Source organism: Phyllostomus hastatus, unplaced genomic scaffold (assembly GCF_019186645.2).
Source record: "Phyllostomus hastatus isolate PE091 unplaced genomic scaffold, TTU_PhHast_1.1 phas_scaffold_21, whole genome shotgun sequence".
Classification (NCBI taxonomy): Eukaryota; Metazoa; Chordata; class Mammalia; order Chiroptera; family Phyllostomidae; genus Phyllostomus; species Phyllostomus hastatus.
This window is the reverse complement of record NW_025334017.1, coordinates 17,619,860-17,633,629: the sequence shown is the minus strand read 5'-3', so window position 1 is coordinate 17,633,629 and position 13,770 is coordinate 17,619,860. Positions and strand designations below refer to the sequence as shown.

The 13,770-nt window shown below is 38.7% G+C and overlaps 1 protein-coding gene across 1 annotated transcript in view; it reads left to right on the top strand.

Annotated features, from left to right (window-relative positions):
- Positions 1-5,519: 5,519 nt before the first annotated feature.
- Positions 5,520-13,770, top strand: part of CDH17 (cadherin 17) — an 80,567-nt gene continuing 72,316 nt past the window's right edge. The window contains exon 1 of the mRNA XM_045861203.1: positions 5,520-5,627. The gene's annotated coding sequence lies outside the window, so the exon portion shown is untranslated. The remainder of the gene's footprint in view (positions 5,628-13,770) is intronic.

Here is a 13,770-nt window from a genome sequence, read left to right as displayed (position 1 = left end):
CTTTTTATTTTTTCAGATTGGCAAACAATGAAATACAGTTTTTGGTGTGCTGCAGAATTTTAGTAGTTGGTTTATGTGTGCCACGAGATGAAAAAGAGCGAAAATCACTGGTTTAAACAAAGATTCACCACCCAGCCATCATTGACCCAGATATTCTGCTCAAAAATAGGAGCGGAAAGGTAGGGAAAGCTGAGATGGTGTGTGTGTGTGTGTGACTTGAAATTTCTCATTGTAACATTTGGTAGTAGAAAATTTCAGACACAAATAAAAGTGAAGAGAACCAGGTAATGACCCCCATGTACTCTCACCGAGCTTTGGCCATGAGGTTTGATTGATTCTAGTACATTTTCTTTTAATCAAGAATTCTTTGTAAGTGGTATTGTACAGAATGAATAGCTGGCTATTTGTTGCCATGAACAGCCCATGCCCAACCTCATTTCAGCTGTGCTTCGCTGTGCCATACTCTGCCCCCAGTCCAAATGGATTCTTTGGAAGCAAATCCAAGATAGCAAACCACTTCATTTATGATTATTTCCATTTGTATCTCTAAATGGGAAGTCTTCTTTGAAAACAGAAACCACATAACCATGATCACACCTTAAAAAAAGAAACATTGGAATTTCCCTAATTGTATCATTTTTTCCTTGTTTTTTTTTAAGACTTGGTTTGTTTTAATCAGGTTAAAATAAGTTCTAAACATTCTCTTAAATATCCTTTAATCAATAGGCTTCTTCTGTCTTTTTTTTAATGAACACATGAGAGAGTCTTTTGTGTTGCAGTTTCTCACATTTTTTTTTTTGCAACTCTGAGCCATCATTGTATCTGCATCCTGTTATTCTGACAGTGTTTTCTGTAAAGTAGAGGTTAGACCTACACCCTAGAGTTGGAGGTTTGCTTGATTCAGGCACATTTTTTAAAATCAAGAATCCTTTGTAAGTGGTATTGCACAGAATGAATAGCTGTCTATTTGTTGTAGTTCATCATCTTGGTCTAGATCCATTATTTCCATAGGGATTTCAAAACGATAACATTCTAATTCTATCATTCCTTCATTTATTAGCTGGGAGATTTCTACAGAGAAAGTTTTCCTTAGGAACTATATGGGCTGTGGCTGGTGTAGCTCAGTGGACTGAGTGTGGGCTGCAAACCAAAGGGTTGCTGGTTTGATTCCCAGTCAGAGCACATGCCTGTGTTGTGGGCTAGGTCCCCAGTGGGGGCCATGTGAGAGGCAACCACACATTGATATTTCTCTCTCTTTTTCCCTCCTTTCCCCTCTCTAAAAATAAATAAATAAAATCTTAAAAAAAACCACAAACTATTTGGTTACCCTGAGATAGAGTTTGTATAGCAAGAGCAGGTTAAATCCTTGGTTCTTGCCTTGTCTTGACATGTTTTCAGAATAATGAACCTATCCCCTAGTATCCTCTAAAGGTGATCAATACATTTTTGTTAAGTATAATTATGACCTCATGGATTTTTAAACATATTTGATATGTTTCAATTCACTGCCATCATTATTCTTATTGGTTCTCAAAATTTTCTGTCTCTTGCTAGTGGAGCGTTTTCCTCTGTCTTCTGAAGCCTTTGCTAGAACCCCGGTGGTGTAACTTCCTTGCTGCCTGGTGTGATAAATGTTCTGGGCACATATTATCCATTTCCTGTGCCAGACCTAGTATCAGCAATTTCTCCAACGAAGCTTAGTTCCTTTTGTGAAAAATGACATTTAAAGATCACGAACTGGCTTTAGGGTTGCCTGCTGCTTAAGAATTGGTCATTGTTTCTGGGCTGTTTCAGTGGGCAGACTGATAAACATTTAGGAGAAAATACGTCATGAGTTTCTGCTAATATTTTGATTTTGAACTTAGTATTGCAGGTTTTTAAAATCTAACTTCTTTGATTTTGAATTTGTATATCTCCTTGATCCCAGACAATTACTTCTTGTTTTATTATCTCTTGGTTGTTGAAATATTCTATCATTCTAATCATCAATCTTCTGTTTGCTTCCTTTTTTTTAACAATAGGTAGTGCTACAATAAATAACCTTATATATACACGTTTGGATAATTTTTCCAGAGTATTTATGGTGTATATTCTTAGAAGTCAGATTCCTAAGACAAAGGGTAAACATAATTTTGCTAATATTGCCACATTCCCCTCCATGGGGCTGTATCACTTTTCATTCCCAGTAGCAATGTGCGAGAATAACTGTTTCCTCACAGCCTCTTCAACAGGACGTGTAGTTTGGGTTTTGTTAATCTGGTAGGTAAGAAATAATTTTTAATTTGTATTTTTCTTATTTATAGTGAGATAAAGTATATTTTATTTTCATATGTTTTAGGGCCATTTGCATTTCTTTCCTGTGAACTGTTCATACTTCTTGTCCATTTGTGTCCTTTCAACAATTATTTGCTTTTTTGTTTCTATTTTAAGAAGCTTATATACATTAAATATATCAACCTTGTCTCTGTTACACGTTGCCTTTATTTTTTCTAGTCTTTCGATTGTTTTTACTCTGCCCCCAGTGAAGCTGCCCAGAGAGCTGCTTGTAGACCAGACCACCACACTTCCTCCCTAGGAAGCCAGAGCAGATGCTCTGAGGAAAGGGGGTCGTGTGTGCAGGGGGAACGTGGATGAAACAAGACCGGGTGTCAGCTGATAATTGCAGAAGCTGGGTGATGGTACATGAGGGTCATTACATGATCCTTTCTACTTCTGTTTGTGCTTGAAAAATGTTCTATTAAAAAGTGTTGAAATGAGAACATTCAAGTCTCATACACAGCCTGACGCATTTGGTATCTGACTCTAGATAGTCTTCTGCACCTTCTACATCTATCCTTAATTACCAACAGAAATCTATGGACTGACCACATTAACTTAAACCCCTGCAGAAAAGTCTTGACTGAGTGAGATTTATCAATGATGGATGTGAAAAATGTCCTATAGGGAATGTCCCTGCATCTTCTATAAAATCATTGCAGAGAGACTGTCTCTTACATTGTAAGATCCACCCTCTTAGAATCAGAGGCTGGACCTGATTCAGGTACAATTTTTTTCAACAAAAACCCTGTAGAAGTAGTAGTGCATTCTTTTATCGGGGGGCACATTGTGACCAGTGTCCATTTGTGGTGTGGCATCCATTGATGATTTTTGCCTAGACTCATTTCAGTGAGCGTTTGCAAAATGGTAATATTTGTTTTCTTTTAATTTAATCTTCATTGTATTTTTTCCCACTACCATTTAGTCCCCTTATGTCCCCCTTCCCCCAGCAATCCCCACACTGTTGTCCACATCCATGAATCCTTTTTCCTTTTTGCTTAATCCCTGCACCCCATCACCTCTCCCCAGCTGGTAATATTTGAATTCTATCATTCTCACTTCATTTACTTACTGAAAACTTCTTTCAGAGAAACTTCCTTGTGACCCTAGAACTCCTCCACACAGCACTGCAGACATAATTTAAAATTAGAAAATGCTGAGAGAAGCAACCCCCAGGTGTCTTCCTCAAGCTCAGAAGAGCCCCCTGAGCCCAGGACGCTTCTGAAATGGAGAGCCCTGCATGTGGACAGAGACGTCTGAGTGAATTTATATAACTGTGTCTTGGAGGGCACATAGAAGCACATGAAAAGGAGAGCTGGTTTAACATGGCCTACCTGACCATTAGAGAGTTTGCCCAAAGCAACAATTTTAGTTTTGGCATAAATTCTCCAGAGGTTTTTTAAAAACTGCTGTAAAACAGAGTTGGTTGTATATTATGGCCTCTTTTGGTTGGTGGCAGTAAAGCTACTCAAGGCCAAATGATCAGAGAAAGGGTGTGGCCATGGCGTCCAGGGAAGGAGCTGTGACTAGGACATCCCTACAAACCAGGAGCAGTGTACACAGTGGCTCAGATCTCGAGTCAGCATATCTGAGTTCAAATGCTGGCTCTGTAACTGACCAACTTTGTGACCTTGAGCTAGAGCTTTGACTCCTCTGGGCCTCAGTTCCTCAATTTTAAATGGGAGTTGGAGATTGTCACCTACCTTTCAGACTTGTGCACATTAGAGGTAACATAAGCCAAGTACTTTCCCCAGGGCCTGGCACGAAATACACATTCACTAAATAGAGATCATCAGGGTGACTGTTGAATTATTAGAGAAAATAGTTAGGCAAGGATTGGGGCCCATCCCTGAATCTAGCAGATGAACATTGCAGGTGGCAAAATATCTTCTGGAGCAATTAGATAGGCTACATTTGAAAATTGTGCAAGGTTTCTGCTTGGGAGAGTTGTAGGCTCCACAAAATCTGAAGACATAGCTACAGGGCTACAAAGTCAGGGCAACTATCTAGTCAGCTACCAATAGAAATCATGCTGCCAGAAGTTATTTGGTGAGAAATGATGTGTTCACTATGATGTGTGATGACTTATCTCAAGCTTTCTCACTGATGTTTCCTATATTTTAGCTTTTTAAATAGAAATTTACTCAAGGATTCGAGCTTAAGTTTCTGTGGCTTCCTTTGTATTTGGCTTGGTGTGTAAATGATACCAGGTTTTAATTTTAGTTTTCTAGTAACCTTGTTAATAACATGAGATAGGGTGACCAGCTTCCTTGTTGCATAGGCTTGTGACACAGAAGGCCAATTGCTGTTTGTTTTTGGTCTGAATGTGACCGGGAGACACACGGGGAAGTGCTCTTCGGGCAGGTGGAGTAGAATTGAAAGGCTCTTTAGAAAAAGTAATTAATGGGAAATGTTGTGATCTCCAGTTTCCACCTTCAATTTAGTATCTCAATATCAATTTTTTGACAGAGTTCAGAGCTCCCTAACAAAGATTCCTATCCTATCTGTTTTTCACACCTTGGTTAGGCTATTGCAAATATGAGCACAGAGTAGGGGGTGCAATGCTGAAGGTCTGGTCAAAGATTTCCAAATCTATGTTGGTGAGACATATGGAAGTCAAAGAAAAGCACCGTCCCAATTTTCCAGTCTCCAACGTCTGTGGTTTTGAACACTCTGCCTTAAAGAACAGTAGGTGATTTACTAAGAACAGTAGGTGATTTACTAGGGATCTGAAATGAGGATGGGAGAAGTGACTGGGCTCCCTGGTAAATGTCCCTACATTCCTTTGCTTTGTGACCAAAAGAGAAAAGAACCAAAGAGCTCTGTATTTCAAAGACAGAAGAAAAATTAATGTTCAAGGTTCAAGGTCCCAATAGACCAATGAATGTTAAATCCCAGAGTAAATGTCAACAATTCATCATCGATGTACTGGGAACCACATAATACCCCAGCAATAGATGGAATGTTCCATCATGGGGACGGTACATTTCAGAAAGCCCACCGAGTCAGGGATAATTCAGTTACTGCTGGGGGCAAGGTGCCCTTGGTGTCATTTGCAACACTTTGAATAAGATTGGTCGATAGTGTCAGCTTGTCTGAGTGGAGGTACAGTAAAGCTAACCACTTCCTCATGAGCTCTGAGTTGAACTACAGTACAGCTAACCACTTCCTCGTTAGCTGCTCCAGGCCAGCTGAAGGAGAGTGACTGGATCTTCGTCAGCCAAGTGATACTATTGCTTGATAACGAAGGCGGTCAGAGGAAATCTAAGAGGGTATCAGCTGGAGAGGAGATTTGTCCCTGCGACCAAGTGGTTGGTGTTTTCTATTCATAGAAATGATCCCTGGGCAGGTTTATCAGCTGGGACAGGATTCCCAGTGATGGAACTGCCAGAAAAAGTGGAATGGGAGGGACGGCTGGTGGGAATGTTATTGGGGTGGAAGTACTGATGTTGTGGCTGCCCTGTCTGATCGCTGCTCCTTGTGGGTAAGTAGAGTGGTGCAGGAGACGTGATCGGAATGCTCCTGCTGGAGCTCAGCTGAGGGGGACTGTGAAGTGCTTTGTTTTTTAAAAAGTATTCAGGCCTAGATTCAAACCTTGAAGAATCCATTTTTATCTTCTTTGTTCCTCAATTTCCTTATCTGTAAGATAATACTAATAATACCTACATCACAGAGTTGTTGTGAAGATTAAATGAGTTACTATGGGGAGTGCCTGGCAAAGGGTCGACGTTAACCTGGAGGTTCTCAACCTCAGCTGCTGGCTGCAAGGAGAACTTTAAAAATGTTGTCAGGTTTCACCAAAGACAAATCAAATCATAATCCCTTTGATTCGTGCAACCAGGTTGAGAGCTCTGATGCTACAAATTTATTATCTGTATTCAGAAAACTCTTGCAGGGGATTGAAAAGAGTAGTGGATTTCGGTTAACTTTTAGTCAAGTCCTGTGTTGTTAATTTATTGGTTTTCTTTTATATAGTGGTAATTCAGAGAAGGTAAACCCACCTGTCATGTAAATTCGTTTGCATATAATCCTGGTTCTAGAAATTCTCCTTGTTTAACTCATGCTTAGGGAGCGGAATTGGGAAGATCAGGAAGTAATCCCCTTCCCCTAAACAAAACCCCCCAAAAGAGTCCCTCTGGGATCTGCCTTTCTGAGACAGGGGTCAGTCAAATCAGGTTCAAACCAAGGGCAGGTGGGGTAAATGGGACCCCATTAATTTAACTGAGGTTGCCTTGCTGGGCCTGCTCCAGGCCTTGTTACAGGTTGGCTGGTGGTGTGTGAGCATTCACTGGGAAGCCGGGCCCTCCTTCGCCCTCCTCAGCACCGTGGGCTCCCCTGAGGACAGGTGCAGGCAGTGGAACTGAGTGGGTCACAGGTGTGAAATTTCAGTTTCTATGTTTTCTCATGTAGCCAGGGGGAAATTCAGGCTTAAGATAACAGGGCTTTTCTAGAAATTCTCCTAGATTGTTATTGGCACTAGGCTTAATGTTATCCTGAGTGGAAAGACCTAAGGAAGTACAGTTTGGCCCCCGTCTCTCAGGTTACTAGGCTTCGTCGTGTAGAAAAATAGTCTTCCTTTTGGAGCGGGCAGTGAGGTGAAAGAGTTTGTCTAGTGTTGAACGTCCTGAGCTGAAAGACAGGTGGGGGACTGAAGGGCGCTATGGTCACATTATTCTCTCCTTCCTTCTCTGCTCAGGGCAGAGATAATCTTCATGTACTGAAATGTTCTAATTCACATTGTAAAAAGTAAAACATAAAAGGGAGATCAAATCATAAGTAAAAATGAGCATATTTAAATGAAATCAAATGATCAAAAATCCTGGAAACATCCATGTTAATAGAACAAAAATGATGTGTTCTGAAGTGACTGGATTGAAGTGACTGAAAAAGTTTAGCTTCTGTCTTGTGTGTTCATATCAGGGTGGGATTGGTTGTAGGAAATACATCTTCCTTTTTTGTTGGTAACCGCTTTGTTGAGATGAAATTCACATACCATAACATTTATGCATTTAAAGTAAATTAGTTTTTTAGTACAATCACAGAGCTGTGCAACAATCACTGCAAACAATTTTAGAACATTTTTTTCATCACCCCCAATTAAACCCCATATTCTTCAGCAACCACCCACAAACCACATTCCTGGGCCCCAGGCAGCCATTAATCTACTTCCTATCTCTATGAACTTGCCTATTCTAGATGTTTCATATGAATAGAATCATGTAGTATTTGGTCTTTTCTGTGTGGCTTTTATCTTGCTTCATGTTTTCAGTGTTCATTTGTGTTATAGCACATTCCAGCACTTCATTCCTTTTTATGGCTGACTAGTATTATATTATACGAATATGTCACATTTTATTCATTCATCATTTGTTGAACATTTAGGTTCTTTTCATTTTTGTCTACCACGAATAATGCTGCCATGAACATTCACGTACTAGTTTTTGTGTAGAAATATGTTTTCACGTCTTTTGGGTGTATATTTAGAAGTGAAATTGCTGGGTCAAATAGTAACTATGTTTTAGTTTTTGAGGAAACTTTCAGACTGTTTCCCAAAGTGGCTGAACCACTTTACATTCCCATCAGAAGTGTATAAGGATTCTGATTCCTCTATATCTTTTCCAATACTTGTTATTATCTTTTTTATTATGGCTACCCTAGTGGGTATATCTTAATAGGTGCGAAGTCATACCTTACTATGATTTTGATTTGCATTTTGCTTATGCCTAATGATGTTAAGTATCTTTTTATATGTTTGTTAGTTATTTGCATGCCTTATTTTAAAAATGTCTGTTCAGATCATTTATCCATTTTTCATTGGGATTTGTCTATTTATTATGGAACTGTAGGATTTCTTTATATATTCTAGACACAAGTCTCTGATAGGTGATTTACAATATCTGTGTACTGTCTTTTCGTCTTTTTTATTCGGACAGCACAAAACTCATTTTATTTTATTTTTCAATGATAGTTCATATTTAATATTATTTTACATTAGTTTCAGGTATACAGTACAGTAGTTAGACACTTATATAATTTTTAAAGTGACCCACCCCCTGGTAATTCTAGTACCCATCTTGCACCTATGGCATGCATAGTTAATATAATATTCCCTATGCTGGACTTCTGGCCAAGATGGAGGCATAGGTAGACACACTGTGCCTCCTCACACAACCAAAAGAAGGACAACAACAAATTTAAAAATAAAAAACAACCATAACTGACAGAATATTGAACTGTATGGAAGTCTGACAACCAAGGAGTTAAAGAAGACACATTCATCCAGACCGGTAGGAGGGGTGGAGACATGCAGCTGGGCAGAGAAGATCTGTGGCAAAGCAGTGGCTGGTGGACCCAGTGAGGCTGTGGACTGTGGAGTGGGGTGTGCAAGGTGGCTGGCAGAGCAGGCAGTCCCACATTCGTGTGCAGATGAACTGGGAGAAACAACTGGGAAGCAGAATGGACTGCACAACCCAGGGCCCCAGCACAGGGAAATAAAGCCTCAAAGCACTGAATGAAAACACCGGTGGGGGTTGAGGCAGCAGTGGGAGAAACTCCCAGCCTCACAGGAAAGTTTGTTGGAGAGACCCACAGGGTCCTAGAATGTATAAAAACCCATCCACCTGGGAATCAGCACCAGAAAGGCCCAATTTGCTTGTGAAAAGTGGGGGAAGTGACTGAAAGCTGCAGAGAGCAGAGCAAGCGCCATTGTTCCTTCTCGGACCCCTTCCTCACACACAGCATCACAACCCAGCAACGTGGGTTACCCTGTCCTGGTGAATACCTAAGGCCCCGTCCCTTACTGTGTAACAGGTGCACTGAGAAAAAAAATGCCCCAAATAAAAGAACAGATCAATGCTCCAGAAAAAATACAACTAAGCGGTGAAGAGATAGCCAACTTATCAGATGCACAGTTCAAAATACTGTTAATCAGCATGCTCACAGAACTGGTTGAATTTAGATGAAATTAGATGAAAATTAGATGAAAAAAATGAAGACTACACTAAGTGAAATAAAGGAAAATGTACGGGGAACCAGTGGTGATGGGAAGGAAACAAACTCAAATCAACAATTTGGAGCAGAAGGAAGAAATAAACAACCAACCAGAACAGAATGAAGAAAAGAGAATTCAAAAAAATGAGGAGAGGCTTAGGAACCTGCAGGACATCTTTAAACATTCCAACATCCAAATTATAGGGGTACCAGAAGGAGAAGAGGAAGAACAACAAGTGGAAAACTTATTTGAACAAATAATAAAGGAGGACTTCCCCAATTTGGCAAAGAAAATGGACTTCAAGGAAGTCCAGGAAGCTCAGAAAGTCCCAAAGAAGTTGGACCCAAGAAGGAACACACCAAGGCACATCATAATTACATTAGCCAAGGTAAAAATGAAGGAGAGAATCCTAGAAGCAGCAAGAGAAAAGGAGACAGTTACCTACAAAGGAGTTCCCATCAGACTGTCAGCTGATTTCTCAAAAGAGACCTTACAGGCAAGAAGGATCTGGAGAGAAGTATTCCAAGTCATGAAAGGCAAGGACCTACATTCAAGATGGCTCTATCCAGCAAAGCTTTCATTTAGAATGGAAGGGCAGATAAAGTGCTTCTCAGATAAGGTCAAATTAAAGGGGTTCATCATCATCAAGCCCTTATTATATGAAATGTTAAAGGGACTTACCTAAGAAAAAGAAGATAAAAATATGAACAGTAAAATGACAGCAAACTCACAATCATTAACAACCACACCTAAAACAAAAACAAAAACAAACTAAGCAAACAACTAGAACAGGAACAGAACCACAGAAATGGAGAACACATGGAAGACTAGCAACAGGGGAGTGTGAGGAGGAGAAAGGGGGAAAATATATAGAGAATAAGAAGAGTAATTGATAGGTAGAAAATAGACAGGGGGAGGGTAAGAATAGTATGGGAAATATAGAAGCTAAAGAACTTACAAGTATGACACATGGACATGAACTAAAGGAGGGGAATGTGGGTGGGAGAGGGTGTGCAGGGTGGAGGGGAGTGAAGGGGGAAAATGGGGCAACTGTAATAGCATAATCAATAAAATATATTAAAAAAAAATATTCCCTATGCTACACTTTTCATCCCCATGATCCTTTTAACTACCAGTTAGTACTTCTTAACCCTTTCCTGTTTTTCACCCAGCCCCCCAACTTCCCTCCCATCTGGCAACTATCAGTTTGTTTTCAGTACTGACGATCCTATTTCTGTTTTGTTTGTTTATTTTGTCCTTTATATTCTACATATAAGTGAAATCATATGGTATTTGTCTTTCTCTAACTTATTTCATTTAGCATAATACCCTTATTAGGTTCATCCATGTTGCAAATGATAAGATTTCACTCTTTTAATGGCTAAATCATATTCCATTGGATATAAGTACCACATCTTCTTTATCCACTTGTCTATTGATGATTACTTAGCTTGCTTCCATATCTTGCCTGTTATAAATAACATGTAAGTGCATATATCTTTTTGAATTATGGATTTATGGAATTTTTCAAGTGTATACCCAGAAGTGAAATTTCTGGGTCATAATATAGTTTCATTTTTAATTTTTTGAGAACCTCCATACTGTTTACTGGCTGCACCAATTTGTAATTCCACCAATAATGTATGAGAGTTCCTTATTCTCCACATCCTCACCAACACTTGTTGTTTGTTGATTTATTGATGATAGCCATTCTAACAGGTGTGAGGTGATGTCTCAGTGTGGTTTTAATTTGCATTTCCCTGATAATTAGCAATGTTGAGCATTTTTTTCATATGTCTTTCAGCCATCTGTATGTCATCTTTGAAGAAGTGTCTATTCAGGTTCTCTGCACATTTTTAAATTGGATTGTTTGTGTTTTTTTGTATTGAGTTGTATGAGTTCTTTATAAATTTTGGTTACTAACTCCTTATTGGATGTATCATTGGTGAATATATTCTCCCATTCAGTAGGTTGTCTTTTCATTTTATTGATGGGATCCTTTGTTGTGCAAAAACTTTTTAAGCTGATATAGTCCAATTTGTTTTTTTTTTCTTTTGTTTCCCTTGCCCAAGGAGACATATTGGAAAAAATATTACTAAGGGAAATGTCAGAGAGTTTACTGCCTGTTTTGTTCTAGGAGTTTTATGGTTTTGAGTATTACATTTAAGTCATTAATCCATTTTGAGTTTATTCTCGTATATGGTGAAAAAAGATAGTCTAAGTTTTTTTTTTTTGCATGTATCTGTCCAGTTTTCCCAACATCATTTATTGAATAGACAGTTTTTATCCCATTGTGTATTCTTGCTTCTTTTGTCATATATTAATGGGCCATATCAGCATGGGTTTATTTCTGGGCTCTCTATTCTGTTCCATTGATTTATGTGTCTATTTTTATGACAGTACCATGCTGTTTTGATTACTATAGTGTTGTAGTATAGTTTGACATCAGGTACTGTGATACTTCCAATCTTGTTCTTTTTTTTTAAGATTGCTGTGGCTATTTGGGGTCTTTTGTGGTTCAATATAAATTTTAGGATTTTTTTTTGTTCTAGTTCTGTGGAAAATTTCATTGGCATTTTGATAGATATTTCATTGAATCTATAGGTTGCTTTAGGTAGTATGGACATTTTAGTTATGTTAATTCTTTCTATCTGTTAGCACAGTATATACTTCCACTTATTTGTATCTTCTTCAATTTCTTCAGTGTCTTATAATTTTATGAGTCTTTTACATTCTTGGTTAAATTTATTCCTAGGTTGTTTTTTTTTTTTTTGGATGCCATTGGAAATGGGATTGTTTTCTTAGTTTCTCTTTCTGATAGTTCAGCATTGGTGTATAAAAATGCAACCAATTTCTTAATATTAATTTTGTATCCTGAATTCATTTATTAGTGCTAGCAGATTTTGATGGATTCCTTAGGGTTTTCTCTCTATAGTACCATGTCATCTGAAAGTAATGACCATTTTACTTCTTCCTTTCCAATTTGGATGACATTTATTTCTTTCTCTTGTCTGATTGCTGTGGCTAAGACTTCCAATACTATGTAGAATAAAAGTGGCAAAAGTGGCCAACTTTGTCTTATTTCTGAACTAAAAAAAAATACTGTTAGCTTTTTCCCATTGAATATGTTAGCTGTGTTTGTTGTATATATCCTTTATATTTCTGAGGTTTGTTTTCTCTATTCCCACTTTGCTGAGAGTTTTTATCATAAATAGATGCTGGATTTTGTGAAATTTTTTCCCCTGCACCTGTTGATATGATTTCTTTTCTTTATTTTGCTTATAAGGTGTATCACATTAATTGATTTGTAAATATTGTAACAAACTTGTATTCCAGGAATAAATGCTACTTGATCATGGTGTATGATCTTTTTAATGTATTGCACAAAAGTTCTTCATTTTGGTGAAGTCCAATTTGTTTTTTGTCTATTGCTATTTGTCATTTTGAGGTTATAGCTAAGCAACCATTGCCAAGTCCACCATCATGTAGTTTTACTCCTCTTTTCTGAGAGTTTTATAGTTTTAGCTCTCATATTGAGATCTTTGATCCATCTTGAATTAACTTTTATGAGTGCTATGCAATAAGGAGTCTAATTTCATTCTTTTGCACATGAATAGCCAGTTGTTTCATCACTATTTTTTTTTAAGAACTATATTTTTTGGTCAGGAAACACTTCTTAATGACAACATTTTCAAGCCAATCCCAATGTTTTGGTGTCTAGTGACAGACTTGAAAGCAGAAGGGAAATTGATGTTTTTTGAGCTCCTAATGTCTAAGTCTCAGATGTCCTAGGCAAGGAGCGGGAATCCCAGCATAAACATTGCTAGTCTTCTATTTGTACCCATGATAGGAATTACTACTCAATCACAGCACACTCTCTGGCTAAGGCTTGATGACTGCCAGGGCTTACATGGAGTAGTGGTGTCCCAGGATGACCCATTTGGGAGGAATTAAGACATTAAGGTTAATTCTGGATGTGTTAATTTTGTTGTGCAAGTGGGACATGTAGATAGACCTATGGCAATAGGTGGTTGGATATAATAGACTTGACCCCAAACTGAGGGAGAGATCTGGACTGGAGAGAGAAACTTGAGACTTTGGCCTGTAGATTGGAGCAGATCCAGCCTTCCTAGAGGAGATGACAAGGCATCTGATGAGCCCACACATATGACTAGGAGGGGACTGGCAGGGACATAAAAGTAAAACCATGAGAGGTTATTGGAAAGGAAATCAAGGGTAAAGGGAGATCCAGGGAGAGCTACTGATAGTGTCAAAGGTCAAGAGAGGTCTGGTAAAGTGTAGACTGGAGAATGTCTCTGATTATCGTGAGCAGGTTGTTGCTCACCCTGGCGGGTGCAACTTTAGTGGGATAGTGGAGGTGGAAGCTGATGATGATGCAACGGTCTGAGCAGGAAACTGAATATGAGCAAAGACTCACGTTGATGAAATCTGTTAAAAGGGAT